Here is an 18,718-nt window from a genome sequence, read left to right as displayed (position 1 = left end):
CCCTTTTAGTCGGTTAACCCCATCCACCTTGACGTAGAAATTGAACCGTTAACGATAGAACCGTATTCCAGCTTGTGGATTAATATACACATAAAAACCTACCATCTGCAAACATAAAATCGATTCTATCTTGCTTGGTTCAGTAGATATGGACACTTATCCCTTTTAGTCGATTAACCCCACCCAGTATGACATAGAAATTGAACCGTTAGCGACAGAACTTGGGATCAGCTTGTGGATTAATATACACATAAAAACCTATCATCTGCAGTAACAAAATCGATTATATCTTGCTTGGTTCAATAGATATGGACACTTATCCCTTTTAGTCGGTTAACCCCACCCACTATGACGTAGAAATTGAACCATTAAAGATAGAACCTTGGATCAGCGTGTGGATTAATGTACACATAAAAACCTATCATCTGCAAAAACAAAATTGATTCTATCTTGCTTGGTTCAATAGATATGGATACTTATCCCTTTTAGTCGGTTAACCCCATCCACTTTGACGTATAAATTGAACCGTTAACGATACAACCTTAGATGAGCTTGTGGGTTAATATACATATAAAAACCTACGATCTGCAAAAATAAAATCGATCCTATCTTTCTTGGTTCAATAGATATGGACACTTATCCCTTTTAGTCGGTTAACCCCACCCAGTATGACGTAGAAATTGAACCGTTAGCGACAGAAGCTTGGATCAGCTTGTGGATTAATACACACATAAAAACCTATCATCTGAAAAACAAAATCGATTCTATCTTGCTTGGTTCAATAGATATGGACACTTATGCCTTTTAGTAGGTTAACCCCATCCACTTTGGCGTAGAAATTGATCCATTAAAGATAGAGCCTTGGATGAGCTTTTGGATTAATATACACATAAAAACCTACCATCTGCAAAAATAAATTCGATTCTATCTTTCTTGGTTCAATAGATATGGACACTTATCCCTTTTAGTCGGTTAACCCCATCCATTATGACGTAGAAATTGAACCGTTAGCTATAGAACCTTGTACCAGCTTGTGGATTAATATACACATAAACCTACCATCTGCAAAAATAAATTCGATTCTATCTTGCTTGGTTCAATAGATATGTATACTTATCCCTTTTAGCCGGTTAACCCCACACACTATAACGTAGAAATTGAACCGTTAACGATAGAAGCTTAGATCTGCTTGTGGATTAATATACACATAAAAACCTACCATCTGCAAAAATAAATTCGATTCTATCTTGCTTGGTTCAATAGATATGTATACTTATCCCTTTTAGTCGGTTAACCCCACCCACTATAACGTAGAAATTGAACCGTTAACGATGGAAGCTTAGATCAGCTTGTGGATTAATATACACATCTACCATCTGGAAAAACAAAATCGATTCTATCTTGCTTGGTTCAATAGATCTGGACACTTGTCCCTTTTAGTCGGTTAACCCCACCCACAATAGATATGGACACTTATCCCTTTTAGTGGGTTAACCTATCATCTGCAGAAACAAAATCGATTATATCTTGCTTGGTTCAATAGATATGGACACTTATCCCTTTTAGTCGGTTAACCCCACCCACTATGACGTAGAAATTGAACCATTAAAGATAGAACCTTGGATCAGCTTGTGGATTAATATACACATAAAAACCTACCATCTGTAAAAATAAATTCGATTCTATCTTGCTTGGTTCAATAGATAATAATACTTGTCCCTTTTAGTCGGTTAACCCCACCCACTATAACGTAGAAATTGAACCGTTAACGATATAAGCTTATATCAGCTTGTGGATTAATATACACATAAAAACCTACCATCTGCAAACATAAAATCGATTCTATCTTGCTTGGTTCAGTAGATATGGACACTTATCCCTTTTAGTCGATTAACCCCACCCAGTATGACATAGAAATTGAGCCGTTAGCGACAGAACCTTGGATCAGTTTGTGGATTAATATGCACATAAAAACCTACCATCTGCAAAAATAAATTCGATTCTATCTTGCTTGGTTCAATAGATATGTATACTTATCCCTTTTAGTCGGTTAACCCCACACACTATAACGTAGAAATTGAACCGGTAACGATAGAAGCTTAGATCAGCTTGTGGATTAATATACACATAAAAACCTACCATCTGCGAAAAAAAAATCGATTCTATCTTGCTTGGTTCAATAGATGTGGATACTTTTCCCTTTTAGTCGGTTACTTTGATGTAGAAATTGAACCGTTAACGATAGAACCTTGTATCAGCTTGCGCATTAATATACACATAAAAACCTACCATCTGCAAAAATAAAATCCATTCTATCTTGCTTGGTTCAATAGATATGTATACTTATCCCTTTTAGCCGGTTAACCCCACACACTATAACGTAGAAATTGAACCGTTAACGATAGAAGCTTAGATCTGCTTGTGGATTAATATACACATAAAAACCTACCATCTGCAAAAATAAATTCGATTCTATCTTGCTTGGTTCAATAGATATCTATACTTATCCCTTTTAGTCGGTTAACCCCACCCACTATAACGTAGAAATTGAACCGTTAACGATGGAAGCTTAGATCAGCTTTTGGGTTAATATACACATCTACCATCTGGAAAAACAAAATCGATTCTATCTTGCTTGGTTCAATAGATCTGGACACTTGTCCCTTTTAGTCGGTTAACCCCACCCACAATAGATATGGACACTTATCCCTTTTAGTGGGTTAACCCCATCCACTTTGGCGTAGAAATTGAACCGTTAAAGATAGAACATTGTATCAGCTTGTAGATTTATATACACATAAAAACCTATCATCTGCAAAAACAAAATTGATTCTATCTTGCTTGGTTCAATAGATATGGATACTTATCCCTTTTAGTCGGTTAACCCCATCCACTTTGACATATAAATTGAACCGTTAACGACACAACCTTAGATGAGCTTGTGGGTTAATATACATATAAAAACCTACGATCTGCAAAAATAAAATCGATCCTATCTTGCTTGGTTCAATAGATGTCTATACTTATCCCTTTTAGTCGGTTAACCCCACCCACTATAACGTAGAAATTGAACCGTTAACGATATAAGCTTATATCAGCTTGTGGATTAATATACACATAAAAACCTACCATCTGCAAAAACAAAATCGATTCTATCTTGCTTGGTTCAATAGATATGGACACTTATCCCTTTTAGTCGGTTACTTTGATGTAGAAATTAAACCGTTAACGATAGAACATTGTATCACCTTGTGGATTAATATACACATAAAAACCTATCATCCGCAAAAACAAAATCGATTCTATCTTGCTTGGTTCAATAGATATGGGCACTTATCCCCTCTAGTCGGTTAACCCCACCCAGTATGACGTGGAAATCGAACCGTTAGCGATAGAACATTGGATCAGCTTGTGGATTAATATGCACATAAAAACCTACCATTTGCAAAAATAAATTCGATTCTATCTTGCTTGGTTCAATAGATATGTATACTTATCCCTTTTAGTCGGTTAACCCCACCCAATATAACGTAGAAATTGAACCGTTAACGATGGAAGCTTAGATCAGCTTGTGGATTAATATACACATCTACCATCTGGAAAAACAAAATCTATTCTATCTTGCTTGGTTCAATAGATCTGGACACTTGTCCCTTTTAGTCGGCTAACCCCACCCACAATAGATATGGACACTTATCCCTTTTAGTGGGTTAACCTATCATCTGCAGAAACAAAATCGATTATATCTTGCTTGGTTCAATAGATATGGACACTTATCCCTTTTAGTCGGTTAACCCCACCCACTATGACGTAGAAATTGAACCATTAAAGATAGAACCTTGGATCAGCTTGTGGATTAATATACACATAAAAACCTACCATCTGTAAAAATAAATTCGATTCTATCTTGCTTGGTTCAATAGATAATAATACTTGTCCCTTTTAGTCGGTTAACCCCACCCACTATAACGTAGAAATTGAACCGTTAACGATATAAGCTTATATCAGCTTGTGGATTAATATACACATAAAAACCTACCATCTTCAAACATAAAATCGATTCTATCTTGCTTGGTTCAGTAGATATGGACACTTATCCCTTTTAGTCGATTAACCCCACCCAGTATGACATAGAAATTGAGCCGTTAGCGACCTTGGATCAGTTTGTGGATTAATATGCACATAAAAACCTACCATCTGCAAAAATAAATTCTATTCTATCTTGCTTGGTTCAATAGATATGTATACTTATCCCTTTTAGTCGGTTAACCCCACACACTATAACGTAGAAATTGAACCGGTAACGATAGAAGCTTAGATCAGCTTGTGGATTAATATACACATAAAAACCTACCATCTGCGAAAAAAAAATCGATTCTATCTTGCTTGGTTCCATAGATGTGGATACTTTTCCCTTTTAGTCGGTTACTTTGATGTAGAAATTGAACCGTTAACGATAGAACCTTGTATCAGCTTGCGCATTAATATAACATAAAAAACTACCATCTGCAAAAATAAAATCCATTATATCTTGCTTGGTTCAATAGATATGGACACTTATCCCTTTTAGTCGGTTAACCCCATCCATTATGACGTAGAAATTGAACCGTTAGCTATAGAACCTTGTACCAGCTTGTGGATTAATATACACATAAACCTACCATCTGCAAAAATAAATTCGATTCTATCTTGCTTGGTTCAATAGATATGTATACTTATCCCTTTTAGCCGGTTAACCCCACACACTATAACGTAGAAATTGAACCGTTAACGATAGAAGCTTAGATCTGCTTGTGGATTAATATACACATAAAAACCTACCATCTGCAAAAATAAATTCGATTCTATCTTGCTTGGTTCAATAGATGTCTATACTTATCCCTTTTAGTCGGTTAACCCCACCCACTATAACGTAGAAATTGAACCGTTAACGATGGAAGCTTAGATCAGCTTGTGGATTAATATACACATCTACCATCTGGAAAAACAAAATCGATTATATCTTGCTTGGTTCAATAGATCTGGACACTTGTCCCTTTTAGTCGGTTAACCCCACCCACAATAGATATGGACACTTATCCCTTTTAGTGGGTTAACCCCATCCACTTTGGCGTAGAAATTGAACCGTTAAAGATAGAACATTGTATCAGCTTGTAGATTTATATACACATAAAAACCTATCATCTGCAAAAACAAAATTGATTCTATCTTGCTTGGTTCAATAGATATGGATACTTATCCCTTTTAGTCGGTTAACCCCATCCACTTTGACGTATAAATTGAACCGTTAACGACACAACCTTAGATGAGCTTGTGGGTTAATATACATATAAAAACCTACGATCTGCAAAAATAAAATCGATCCTATCTTTCTTGGTTCAATAGATATGGACACTTATCCCTTTTAGTCGGTTAACCCCACCCAGTATAACGTAGAAATTGAACCGTTAGCGACAGAAGCTTGGATCAGCTTGTGGATTAATACACACATAAAAACCTATCATCTGAAAAACAAAATCGATTCTATCTTGCTTGGTTCAATAGATATGGACACTTATCCCTTTTAGTAGGTTAACCCCATCCACTTTGGCGTAGAAATTGAACCATTAAAGATAGAGCCTTAGATGAGCTTTTGGATTAATATACACATAAAAACCTACCATCTGCAAAAATAAATTCGATTCTATCTTTCTTGGTTCAATAGATATGGACACTTTTCCTTTTTAGTCGGTTAACCCCATCCACAATAGATATGGATACATATCCCTTTTAGTCGGTTAATTTGATGTAGAAAGTAAACCGTTAACGATAGAACATTGTATCAGCTTGTGGATTAATATACACATAAAAACCTATCATCTGCAAAAACAAAATCGATTCTATCTTGCTTGGTTCAATAGATATGGGCACTTATCCCCTCTAGTCGGTTAACCCCCACCCAGTATGACGTGGAAATCGAACCGTTAGCGATAGAACATTGGATCAGCTTGTGGATTAATATGCGCATAAAAACCTACCATTTGCAAAAATAAATTCGATTCTATCTTGCTTGGTTCAATAGATATGTATACTTATCCCTTTTAGTCGGTTAACCCCACCCACTATAACGTAGAAATTGAACCGTTAACGATAGAACCTTAAATCAGCTTTTGGATTAATACAAACATAAAAACCTACCATCTGCAAAAACAAAATCGATTCTATCTTGCTTGGTTCAATAGATATGGACACTTATCCCTTTTAGAACCTTGTTTCAGCTTGTGGATTAATATACACATAAAAACCTACCATCTGCAAAAATAAAATCGATTCTATCTTGCTTGGTTCAATAGATATGGACACTTATCCCTTTTAGTCGGTTGACCCCACCCACTATGACGTAGAAATTGAACCGTTAGCGACAGAACCTTGGATCAGCTTGTGGATTAATACACACATAAAAACCTATCATCTGAAAAACAAAATCGATTCTATCTTCCTTGGTTCAATAGATATGGACACTTATCCCTTTTATTGGGTTAACCCCATCCACTTTGGCGTAGAAATTGAACCTTTAAATATAGAACCTTGGATCAGCTTGTGGATTAATATACACATAAAAACCTACTATCTGCAAAAATAAATTCGATTCTATCTTGCTTGGTTCAATAGATATGGACACTTATCCCTTTTAGTCGTTTAACCCCACCCAGTATGACGTAGAAATTGAACCGTTACCGACAGAACCTTGGATCAGCTTGTGGATTAATACACACATAAAAACCTATCATCTGAAAAACAAAATCGATTCTATCTTCCTTGGTTCAATAGATATGGACACTTATCCCTTTTATTGGGTTAACCCCATCCACTTTGGCGTAGAAATTGAACCTTTAAATATAGAACCTTGGATCAGCTTGTGGATTAATATACACATAAAAACCTACTATCTGCAAAAATAAATTCGATTCTATCTTGCTTGGTTCAATAGATATGGACACTTTTCCTTTTTAGTCGGTTAACCCCATCCACAATAGATATGGATACTTATCCCTTTTAGTCGGTTACTTTGATGTAGAAAGTGAACCGTTAACGATAGAACCTTGGATCAGCTTGTGGATTAATATACACATAAAACCCTATCATCTGCAAAAATAAATTCGATTCTATCTTGCTTGATTCAATAGATATGTATACTTATCCCTTTTAGTCGGTTAACCTCACCCACAATAGATGTGGACACTTATCCTTTTTAGTCGGTTAACCCAACCCAGTATGACGTAGAAATTGAACCATTAAAGATAGAACCTTGGATCAGCTTGTGGATTAATATACACATAAAAACTTATCATCTGCAAAAATAAATTCGATTCTATCTTGCTTGGTTCAATAGATATGTATACTTATCCCTTTTAGTCGGTTAACCCCATCCACTATAACGTAGAAATTGAACCGTTAACGATAGAAGCTTAGATCAGCTCATGGATTAATATACACATAAAAACCTACCATCTGCAAAAACAAAATCGATTCTATCTTGCTTGGTTCAACAGATATGGACACTTATCCCTTTTAGTCGGTTAACCCCACCCACAATAGATGTGGACACTTATCCCTTTTAGTCGGTTAACCCCATCCACCTTGACGTAGAAATTGAACCGTTAAAGATAGAACCTTGGATCAGCTTGTGGATTAATATACACATAAAAACGTATCATCTGCAAACATAAATTCGATTCTATCTTGCTTGGTTCAATAGATATGTATACTTATCCCTTTTAGTCGGTTAACCGCATCCACTATAACGTAGAAATTGAACCGTTAACGATAGAAGCTTAGATCAGCTTGTGGATTAATATACACATAAAAACCCACCATCTGCAAAAACAAAATCGATTCTATCTTGCTTGGTTCAATAGATATGGACACTTTTCCTTTTTAGTCGGTTAACCCCACCCACAATAGATATGGATACTTATCCCTTTTAGTCGGTTACTTTGAAGTAGAAAGTGAACCGTTAACGATAGAACCTTGGATCAGCTTGTGGATTAATATACACATAAAAACATATCATATGCAAAAATAAATTCGATTCTATCTTGCTTGGTTCAATAGATATGTTTACTTATCCCTTTTAGTCGGTTAACCCCACCCACAATAGATGTGGACACTTATCCCCTTTAGTCGGTTAACCCCACCCACTATGACGTAGAAATCGAACCATTAAAGATAGAGCCTTGGATAAGTTTGTGGATTAATATACACATAAAAACCTATCATCTGCAGAAACAAAATGGATTATATCTTGCTTCGTTCAATAGATATGGACACCTTTCCCTTTTCGTCGGTTAACCCCACCCACAATAAATATGGACACTTATCCCTTTTGGTCGGTTAACCCCATCCACTTTGACGTAGAAATTGAACCGTTAACGATAGAACCTTGTATCAGCTTGTGGATAAATATACACATAAAAACCTACCATCTGCAAAAACAAAATCGATTCTATCTTGCTTGGTTCAATAGATATCGCCAATTTTCCCTTTTAGTCGGTTAACACCACCCAAAATAGGTATGGACACTTATACCTTTTAGTCGGTTACTTTGATGTAGAAAGTGAAACGTTAACGATAGAACCTTGGATCAGCTTGTGGATTAATATACACATAAAAATCTATCATATGCAAAAATAAATTCGATTCTATCTTGCTTGGTTCAATAGATATGTATACTTATCCCTTTTAGTCGGTTAACCCCACCCACAATAGATGTGGACACTTATCCTTTTTAGTCGGTTAACCCCACCCACTATGACGTAGAAATTGAAACATTAAAGATAGAACTTTGGATCAGCTTGTGGATTAATATACACATAAAAACCTACCATCTGCAAAAATAAATTCGATTCTATCTTGCTTGTTTCAATAGATATGTATACTTATCCCTTTTAGTCCATTAACCCCACCCACTATAACGTAGAAATTGAACCGTTAACGATAGAACCTTAAATCAGCTTGTGGATTAATATATAAATTCGATTCTATCCTGCTTGGTTCAATAGATATATATACTTATCCCTTTTAGTCGGTTAACCCCACCCACTATGACGTAGAAATTGAACCATTAAAGATAGAACTTTGTATCAGCTTGTGGATTAATATACACATAAAAACCTACCATTTCCAAAAATAAATTCGCTTCTATCTTGCTTGGTTCAATAGATATGTATACTTATCCCTTTTAGTCGGTTAACCCCACCCACTATAACGTAGAAATTGAACCGTTAACGATAGAACCTTAAATCAGCTTTTGGATTAATACACACATAAAAACCTACCATCTGCAGAAACAAAATCGATTCTATATTGCTTGGTTCAATAGATATCGACACTTGTCCCTTTTAGTCGGTTAACCCCACTCAGTATGACGTAGAAATTGAACTGTTAACGAAAGAACCTTGTATCGGCTTGTGGATTAATATACACATAAAAACCTATCATCTGCAAAAATAAAATCGATCCTATCTTGCTTGGTTCAATAGATATGGACACTTATCCCTTTTAGTCGGTTAACCCCACCCAGTATGACGTAGAAATTGGACCGTTAGCGACAGAGCCTTGGATCAGCTTGTGGATTAATATACACATAAAAACTTATCATCTGAAAAACAAAATCGATTATATCTTGCTTGGTTCAATAGATATGTATACTTCTCCCTTTTAGTCGGTTAACCCCACCCACTATGACGTAGAAATTGAACCATTAAAGATAGAGCCTTGGATCAGCTTGTGGATTAATATACACATAAAAGCCTATCATCTGCAGAAACAAACTCGATTATATTTTGCTTGGTTCAATAGATATGGACACTTATCCCTTTTAGTCGGTTAACCCCACCCACAATAGATGTGGACACTTATACCTTTTAGTCCGTTAACCCCATCCTCCTTGACGTAGAAATTGAACCGTTAACGATAGAACCTTGTTTCAGCTTGTGGATTAATATACACATAAAAACCTACCATCTGCAAAAATAAAATCGATTCTATCTTGCTTGGTTCAATAGATATGGACACTTATCCCTTTTAGTCGGTTAACCCCACCCACTATGACGTAGAAATTGAACCATTAAAGATAGAGGCTTGGATCAGTTTGTGGATTAATGTACACATAAAAACCTATCATCTGCAGAAACAAAATCGATTAGATCTTGCTTGGTTCAATAGATATGGACACTTATCCCTTTTAGTCGGTTAACAACATCCACCTTGACGTAGAAATTGAACCGTTAACGATAGAACCTTGTTTCAGCTTGTGGATTAATATACACATAAAAACCTACCATCTGAAAAAATAAAATCGATTCTATCTTGCTTGGTTCAATAGATATCGACACTTGTCCCTTTTAGTCGGTTAACCCCACCCACTATGACGTAGAAATTTAACCATTAAAGATAGAGCCTTGGATCAGCTTGTGGATTAACATACACATAAAAACCTATCCTCTGCAGAAAGAAAATCGATTATATCTTGCTTGGTTCAATAGATATGGACACTTATCCCTTTTAGTCGGTTAACCCCATCCACCTTGACGTATAAATTAAACCGTTAACGATAGGACCTTGTTCCAGCTTGTGGATTAATATACACATAAAAACCTACCATCTGCAAACATAAAATCGATTCTATCTTGCTTGGTTCAGTAGATATGGACACTTATCCCTTTTAGTCGATTAACCCCACCCAGCATGACATAGAAATTGAACCGTTAGCGACAGAACTTGGGATCAGCTTGTGGATTAATATACACATAAAAACCTATCATCTGCAGAAACAAAATCGATTATATCTTGCTTGGTTCAATAGATATGGACACTTATCCCTTTTAGTCGGTTAACCCCACCCACTATGACGTAGAAATTGAACCATTAAAGATAGAACCTTGGATCAGCTTGTGGATTAATATACACATAAAAACCTACCATCTGTAAAAATAAATTCGATTCTATCTTGCTTGGTTCAATAGATAATAATACTTGTCCCTTTTAGTCGGTTAACCCCACCCACTATAACGTAGAAATTGAACCGTTAACGATATAAGCTTATATCAGCTTGTGGATTAATATACACATAAAAACCTACCATCTGCAAAAACAAAATCGATTCTATCTTGCTTGGTTCAATAGATATGGACACTTATCCCTTTTAGTCGGTTAACAACATCCACCTTGACGTAGAAATTGAACCGTTAACGATAGAACCTTGTTTCAGCTTGTGGATTAATATACACATAAAAACCTACCATCTGAAAAAATAAAATCGATTCTATCTTGCTTGGTTCAGTAGATATGGACACTTATCCCTTTTAGTCGGTTAACAACATCCACCTTGACGTAGAAATTGAACCGTTAACGATAGAACCTTGTTTCAGCTTGTGGATTAATATACACATAAAAACCTACCATCTGCAAAAATAAAATCGATTATATCTTGCTTGGTTCAATAGATATGGACACTTATCCCTTTTAGTCGGTTAACAGCGTCCAGTATGACGTAGAAATTGAACCGTTAGCGACAGAACCTGGAACCAGCTTGTGGATTAATATACACATAAAAACCTATCATCTGAAAAACAAAATCGATTCTATCTTGCTTGGTTCAATACATATGGACACTTATCCCTTTTAGTCGGTTAACCCCACCCACTATGACGTAGAAATTGAACCATTAAAGATAGAGCCTTGGATCAGCTTGTGGATTAATATACACATAAAAACCTATCCTCTGCAGAAAGAAAATCGATTATACCTTGCTTGGTTCAATAGATATGGACACTTATCCCTTTTAGTCGGTTAACCCCATCCACCTTGACGTAGAAATTGAACCGTTAACGATAGAACCTTGTTCCAGCTTGTGGATTAATATACACATAAAAACCTACCATCTGCAAACATAAAATCGATTCTATCTTGCTTGGTTCAGTAGATATGGACACTTATCCCTTTTAGTCGATTAACCCCACCCAGTATGACATAGAAATTGAACCGTTAGCGACAGAACTTTGGATCAGCTTGTGGATTAATATACACATAAAAACCTATCATCTGCAGAAACAAAATCGATTATATCTTGCTTGGTTCAATAGATATGGACACTTATCCCTTTTAGTCGGTTAACCCCACCCACTATGACGTAGAAATTGAACCATTAAAGATAGAACCTTGGATCAGCGTGTGGATTAATATACACATAAAAACCTATCATCTGCAAAAACAAAATTGATTCTATCTTGCTTGGTTCAATAGATATGGATACTTATCCCTTTTAGTCGGTTAACCCCATCCACTTTGACGTATAAATTGAACCGTTAACGATACAACCTTAGATGAGCTTGTGGGTTAATATACATATAAAAACCTACGATCTGCAAAAATAAAATCGATCCTATCTTTCTTGGTTCAATAGATATGGACACTTATCCCTTTTAGTCGGTTAACCCCACCCACTATGACGTAGAAATTGAACCATTAAAGATAGAACCTTGGATCAGCGTGTGGATTAATATACACATAAAAACCTATCATCTGCAAAAACAAAATTGATTCTATCTTGCTTGGTTCAATAGATATGGATACTTATCCCTTTTAGTCGGTTAACCCCATCCACTTTGACGTATAAATTGAACCGTTAACGATACAACCTTAGATGAGCTTGTGGATTAATACACACATAAAAACCTATCATCTGAAAAACAAAATCGATTCTATCTTGCTTGGTTCAATAGATATGGACACTTATCCCTTTTAGTAAGTTAACCCCATCCACTTTGGCGTAGAAATTGATCCATTAAAGATAGAGCCTTGGATGAGCTTTTGGATTAATATACACATAAAAATCTACCATCTGCAAAAATAAATTCGATTCTATCTTTCTTGGTTCAATAGATATGGACACTTATCCCTTTTAGTCGGTTAACCCCATCCATTATGACGTAGAAATTGAACCGTTAGCTATAGAACCTTGTACCAGCTTGTGGATTAATATACACATAAACCTACCATCTGCAAAAATAAATTCGATTCTATCTTGCTTGGTTCAATAGATATGTATACTTATCCCTTTTAGCCGGTTAACCCCACACACTATAACGTAGAAATTGAACCGTTAACGATAGAACCTTAGATCTGCTTGTGGATTAATATACACATAAAAACCTACCATCTGCAAAAATAAATTCGATTCTATCTTGCTTGGTTCAATAGATATGTATACTTATCCCTTTTAGTCGGTTAACCCCACCCACTATAACGTAGAAATTGAACCGTTAACGATGGAAGCTTAGATCAGCTTGTGGATTAATATACACATCTACCATCTGGAAAAACAAAATCGATTCTATCTTGCTTGGTTCAATAGATCTGGACACTTGTCCCTTTTAGTCGGTTAACCCCACCCACAATAGATATGGACACTTATCCCTTTTAGTGGGTTAACCTATCATTTGCAGAAACAAAGTCGATTATATCTTGCTTGGTTCAATAGATATGGACACTTATCCCTTTTAGTCGGTTAACCCCACCCACTATGACGTAGAAATTGAACCATTAAAGATAGAACCTTGGATCAGCTTGTGGATTAATATACACATAAAAACCTACCATCTGTAAAAATAAATTCGATTCTATCTTGCTTGGTTCAATAGATAATAATACTTGTCCCTTTTAGTCGGTTAACCCCACCCACTATAACGTAGAAATTGAACCGTTAACGATATAAGCTTATATCAGCTTGTGGATTAATATACACATAAAAACCTACCATCTGCAAACATAAAATCGATTCTATCTTGCTTGGTTCAGTAGATATGGACACTTATCCCTTTTAGTCGATTAACCCGACCCAGTATGACATAGAAATTGAGCCGTTAGCGACAGAACCTTGGATCAGTTTGTGGATTAATATGCACATAAAAACCTACCATCTGCAAAAATAAATTCGATTCTATCTTGCTTGGTTCAATAGATATGTATACTTATCCCTTTTAGTCGGTTAACCCCACACACTATAACGTAGAAATTGAACCGGTAACGATAGAAGCTTAGATCAGCTTGTGGATTAATATACACATAAAAACCTACCATCTGCGAAAAAAAAATCGATTCTATCTTGCTTGGTTCAATAGATGTGGATACTTTTCCCTTTTAGTCGGTTACTTTGATGTAGAAATTGAACCGTTAACGATAGAACCTTGTACCAGCTTGTCGATTAATATACACATAAACCTACCATCTGCAAAAATAAATTCGATTATATCTTGCTTGGTTCAATAGATATGTATACTTATCCCTTTTAGCCGGTTAACCCCACACACTATAACGTAGAAATTGAACCGTTAACGATAGAAGCTTAGATCTGCTTGTGGATTAATATACACATAAAAACCTACCATCTGCAAAAATAAATTCGATTCTATCTTGCTTGGTTCAATAGATATCTATACTTATCCCTTTTAGTCGGTTAACCCCACCCACTATAACGTAGAAATTGAACCGTTAACGATGGAAGCTTAGATCAGCTTGTGGGTTAATATACACATCTACCATCTGGAAAAACAAAATCGATTCTATCTTGCTTGGTTCAATAGATCTGGACACTTGTCCCTTTTAGTCGGTTAACCCCACCCACAATAGATATGGACACTTATCCCTTTTAGTGGGTTAACCCCATCCACTTTGGCGTAGAAATTGAACCGTTAAAGATAGAACATTGTATCAGCTTGTAGATTTATATACACATAAAAACCTATCATCTGCAAAAACAAAATTGATTCCATCTTGCTTGGTTCAATAGATATGGATACTTATCCCTTTTAGTCGGTTAACCCCATCCACTTTGACGTATAAATTGAACCGTTAACGACACAACCTTAGATGAGCTTGTGGGTTAATATACATATAAAAACCTACGATCTGCAAAAATAAAATCGATCCTATCTTTCTTGGTTCAATAGATATGGACACTTATCCCTTTTAGTCGGTTAACCCCACCCAGTATGACGTAGAAATTGAACCGTTAGCGACAGAAGCTTGGATCAGCTTGTGGATTAATACACACATAAAAACCTATCATCTGAAAAACAAAATCGATTCTATCTTGCTTGGTTCAATAGATATGGACACTTATCCCTTTTAGTAGGTTAACCCCATCCACTTTGGCGTAGAAATTGAACCATTAAAGATAGAGCCTTAGATGGGCTTTTGGATTAATATACACATAAAAACCTACCATCTGCAAAAATAAATTCGATTCTATCTTTCTTGGTTCAATAGATATGGACACTTTTCCTTTTTAGTCGGTTAACCCCATCCACAATAGATATGGATACATATCCCTTTTAGTCGGTTAATTTGATGTAGAAAGTGAACCGTTAACGATAGAACATTGTAATAGCTTGTGGATTAATATACACATAAAATCCTATCATCTGCAAAAACAAAATCGATTCTATCTTGCTTGGTTCAATAGATATGGGCACTTATCCCCTCTAGTCGGTTAACCCCACCCAGTATGACGTGGAAATCGAACCGTTAGCGATAGAACATTGGATCAGCTTGTGGATTAATATGCACAAAAAAACCTACCATTTGCAAAAATAAATTCGATTCTATCTTGCTTGGTTCAATAGATATGTATACTTATCCCTTTTAGTCGGTTAACCCCACCCACTATGACGTAGAAATTGAACCATTAAAGATAGAGCCTTGGATCAGCTTGTGGATTAATATACACATAAAAACCTATCATCTGCAGAAACAAAATCGATTGGATCTTGCTTGGTTCAATAGATATGGACACTTATCCCTTTTAGTCGGTTAACAACATCCACCTTGACGTAGAAATTGAACCGTTAACGATAGAACCTTGTTTCAGCTTGTGGATTAATATACACATAAAAACCTACCATCTGCAAAAATAAAATCGATTCTATCTTGCTTGGTTCAATAGATATGGACACTTATCCCTTTTAGTCGGTTAACCCCACCCACTATGACGTGGAAATTGAACCATTAAAGATAGAGCCTTGGATCAGCTTGTGGATTAATATACACATAAAAACCTATCATCTGCAGAAACGAAATCGATTAGGTCTTGCTTGGTTCAATAGATATGGACACTTATCCCTTTTAGTCGGTTAACAACATCCACCTTGACGTAGAAATTGAACCGTTAACGATAGAACCTTGTTTCAGCTTGTGGATTAATATACACATAAAAACCTACCATCTGCAAAAATAAAATCGATTCTATCTTGCTTGGTTCAGTAGATATGGACACTTATCCCTTTTAGTCGGTTACTTTGAAGTAGAAATTAAACCGTTAACGATAGAACCTTGTATCAGCTTGTGGATTAATATACACATAAAAACCTACCATCTGCAAACATAAAATCGATTCTATCTTGCTTGGTTCAGTAGATATGGACACTTATCCCTTTTAGTCGATTAACCCCACCCAGTATGACATAGAAATTGAACCGTTAGCGACAGAACTTGGGATCAGCTTGTGGATTAATATACACATAAAAACCTATCATCTGCAGAAACTAAATCGATTATATCTTGCTTGATTCAATAGATATGGACACTTATCCCTTTTAGTCGGTTAACCCCACCCACTATGACGTAGAAATTGAACCATTAAAGATAGAGCCTTGGATCAGCTTGTGGACTAATATACACATAAAAACCTATAATCTGCAGAAACAAAATCGATTAGATCTTGCTTGGTTCAATAGATATGGACACTTATCCCTTTTAGTCGGTTAACAATTTCCACCTTGACGTAGAAATTGAACCGTTAACGATAGAACCTTGTTTCAGCTTGTGGATTAATATACACATAAAAACATACCATCTGCAAAAATAAAATCGATTCTATCTTGCTTGGTTCAGTAGATATGGACACTTATCCCTTTTAGTCGGTTACTTTGAAGTAGAAATTAAACCGTTAACGATAGAACCTTGTATCAGCTTGTGGATTAATATACACATAAAAACCTACCATCTGCAAAAATAAAATCGATTCTATCTTGCTTGGTTCAATAGATATGGACACGTATCCCTTTTAGTCGGTTAACCCCATCCAGTATGACGTAGAAATTGAACCGTTAGCGACAGAACCTGGAACCAGCTTGTGGATTAATATACACATAAAAACCTATCATCTGAAAAACAAAATCGATTCTATCTTGCTTGGTTCAATAGATATGGACACTTATCCCTTTTAGTCGGTTAACCCCATCCACCTTGACGTAGAAATTGAACCGTTAACGATAGAACCTTGTTCCAGCTTGTGGATTAATATACACATAAAAACCTACCATCTGCAAACATAAAATCGATTCTATCTTGCTTGGTTCAGTAGATATGGACACTTATCCCTTTTAGTCGATTAACCCCACCCAGTATGACATAGAAATTGAACCGTTAGCGACAGAACTTGGGATCAGCTTGTGGATTAATATACACATAAAAACCTATCATCTGCAGAAACAAAATCGATTATATCTTGCTTGATTCAATAGATATGGACACTTATCCCTTTTAGTCGGTTAACCCCACCCACTATGACGTAGAAATTGAACCATAACAGATAGAACCTTGGATCAGCTTGTGGATTAATATACACATAAAAACCTACCATCTGTAAAAATAAATTCGATTCTATCTTGATTGGTTCAATAGATAATAATACTTGTCCCTTTTAGTCGGTTAACCCCACCCACTATAACGTAGAAATTGAACCGTTAACGATATAAGCTTATATCAGCTTGTGGATTAATATACACATAAAAACCTACCATCTGCAAAAACAAAATCGATTCTATCTTGCTTGGTTCAATAGATATGGACACTTATCCCTTTTAGTCGGTTACTTTGATGTAGAAATTAAACCGTTAACGATAGAACATTGTATCAGCTTGTGGATTAATATACACATAAAAACCTATCATCCGCAAAAACAAAATCGATTCTATCTTGCTTGGTTCAATAGATATGGGCACTTATCCCCTCTAGTCGGTTAACCCCACCCAGTATGACGTGGAAATCGAACCGTTAGCGATAGAACATTGGATCAGCTTGTGGATTAATATGCACATAAAAACCTACCATTTGCAAAAATAAATTCGATTCTATCTTGCTTGGTTCAATAGATATGTATACTTATCCCTTTTAGTCGGTTAACCCCACCCACTATAACGTAGAAATTGAACCGTTAACGATGGAAGCTTAGATCAGCTTGTGGATTAATATACACATCTACCATCTGGAAAAACAAAATCGATTCTATCTTGCTTGGTTCAATAGATCTGGACACTTGTCCCTTTTAGTCGGTTAACCCCACCCACAATAGATATGGACACTTATCCCTTTTAGTGGGTTAACCTATCATCTGCAGAAACAAAATCGATTATATCTTGCTTGGTTCAATAGATATGGACACTTATCCCATTTAGTCGGTTAACCCCACCCACTATGACGTAGAAATTGAACCATTAAAGATAGAACCTTGGATCAGCTTGTGGATTAATATACACATAAAAACCTACCATCTGTAAAAATAAATTCGATTCTATCTTGCTTGGTTCAATAGATAATAATACTTGTCCCTTTTAGTCGGTTAACCCCACCCACTATAACGTAGAAATTGAACCGTTAACGATATAAGCTTATATCA

The sequence above is a fragment of the Eurosta solidaginis genome, chromosome X (assembly GCF_040869045.1).
Source record: "Eurosta solidaginis isolate ZX-2024a chromosome X, ASM4086904v1, whole genome shotgun sequence".
Classification (NCBI taxonomy): Eukaryota; Metazoa; Arthropoda; class Insecta; order Diptera; family Tephritidae; genus Eurosta; species Eurosta solidaginis.
This window is presented reverse-complemented; position numbering follows the sequence as displayed.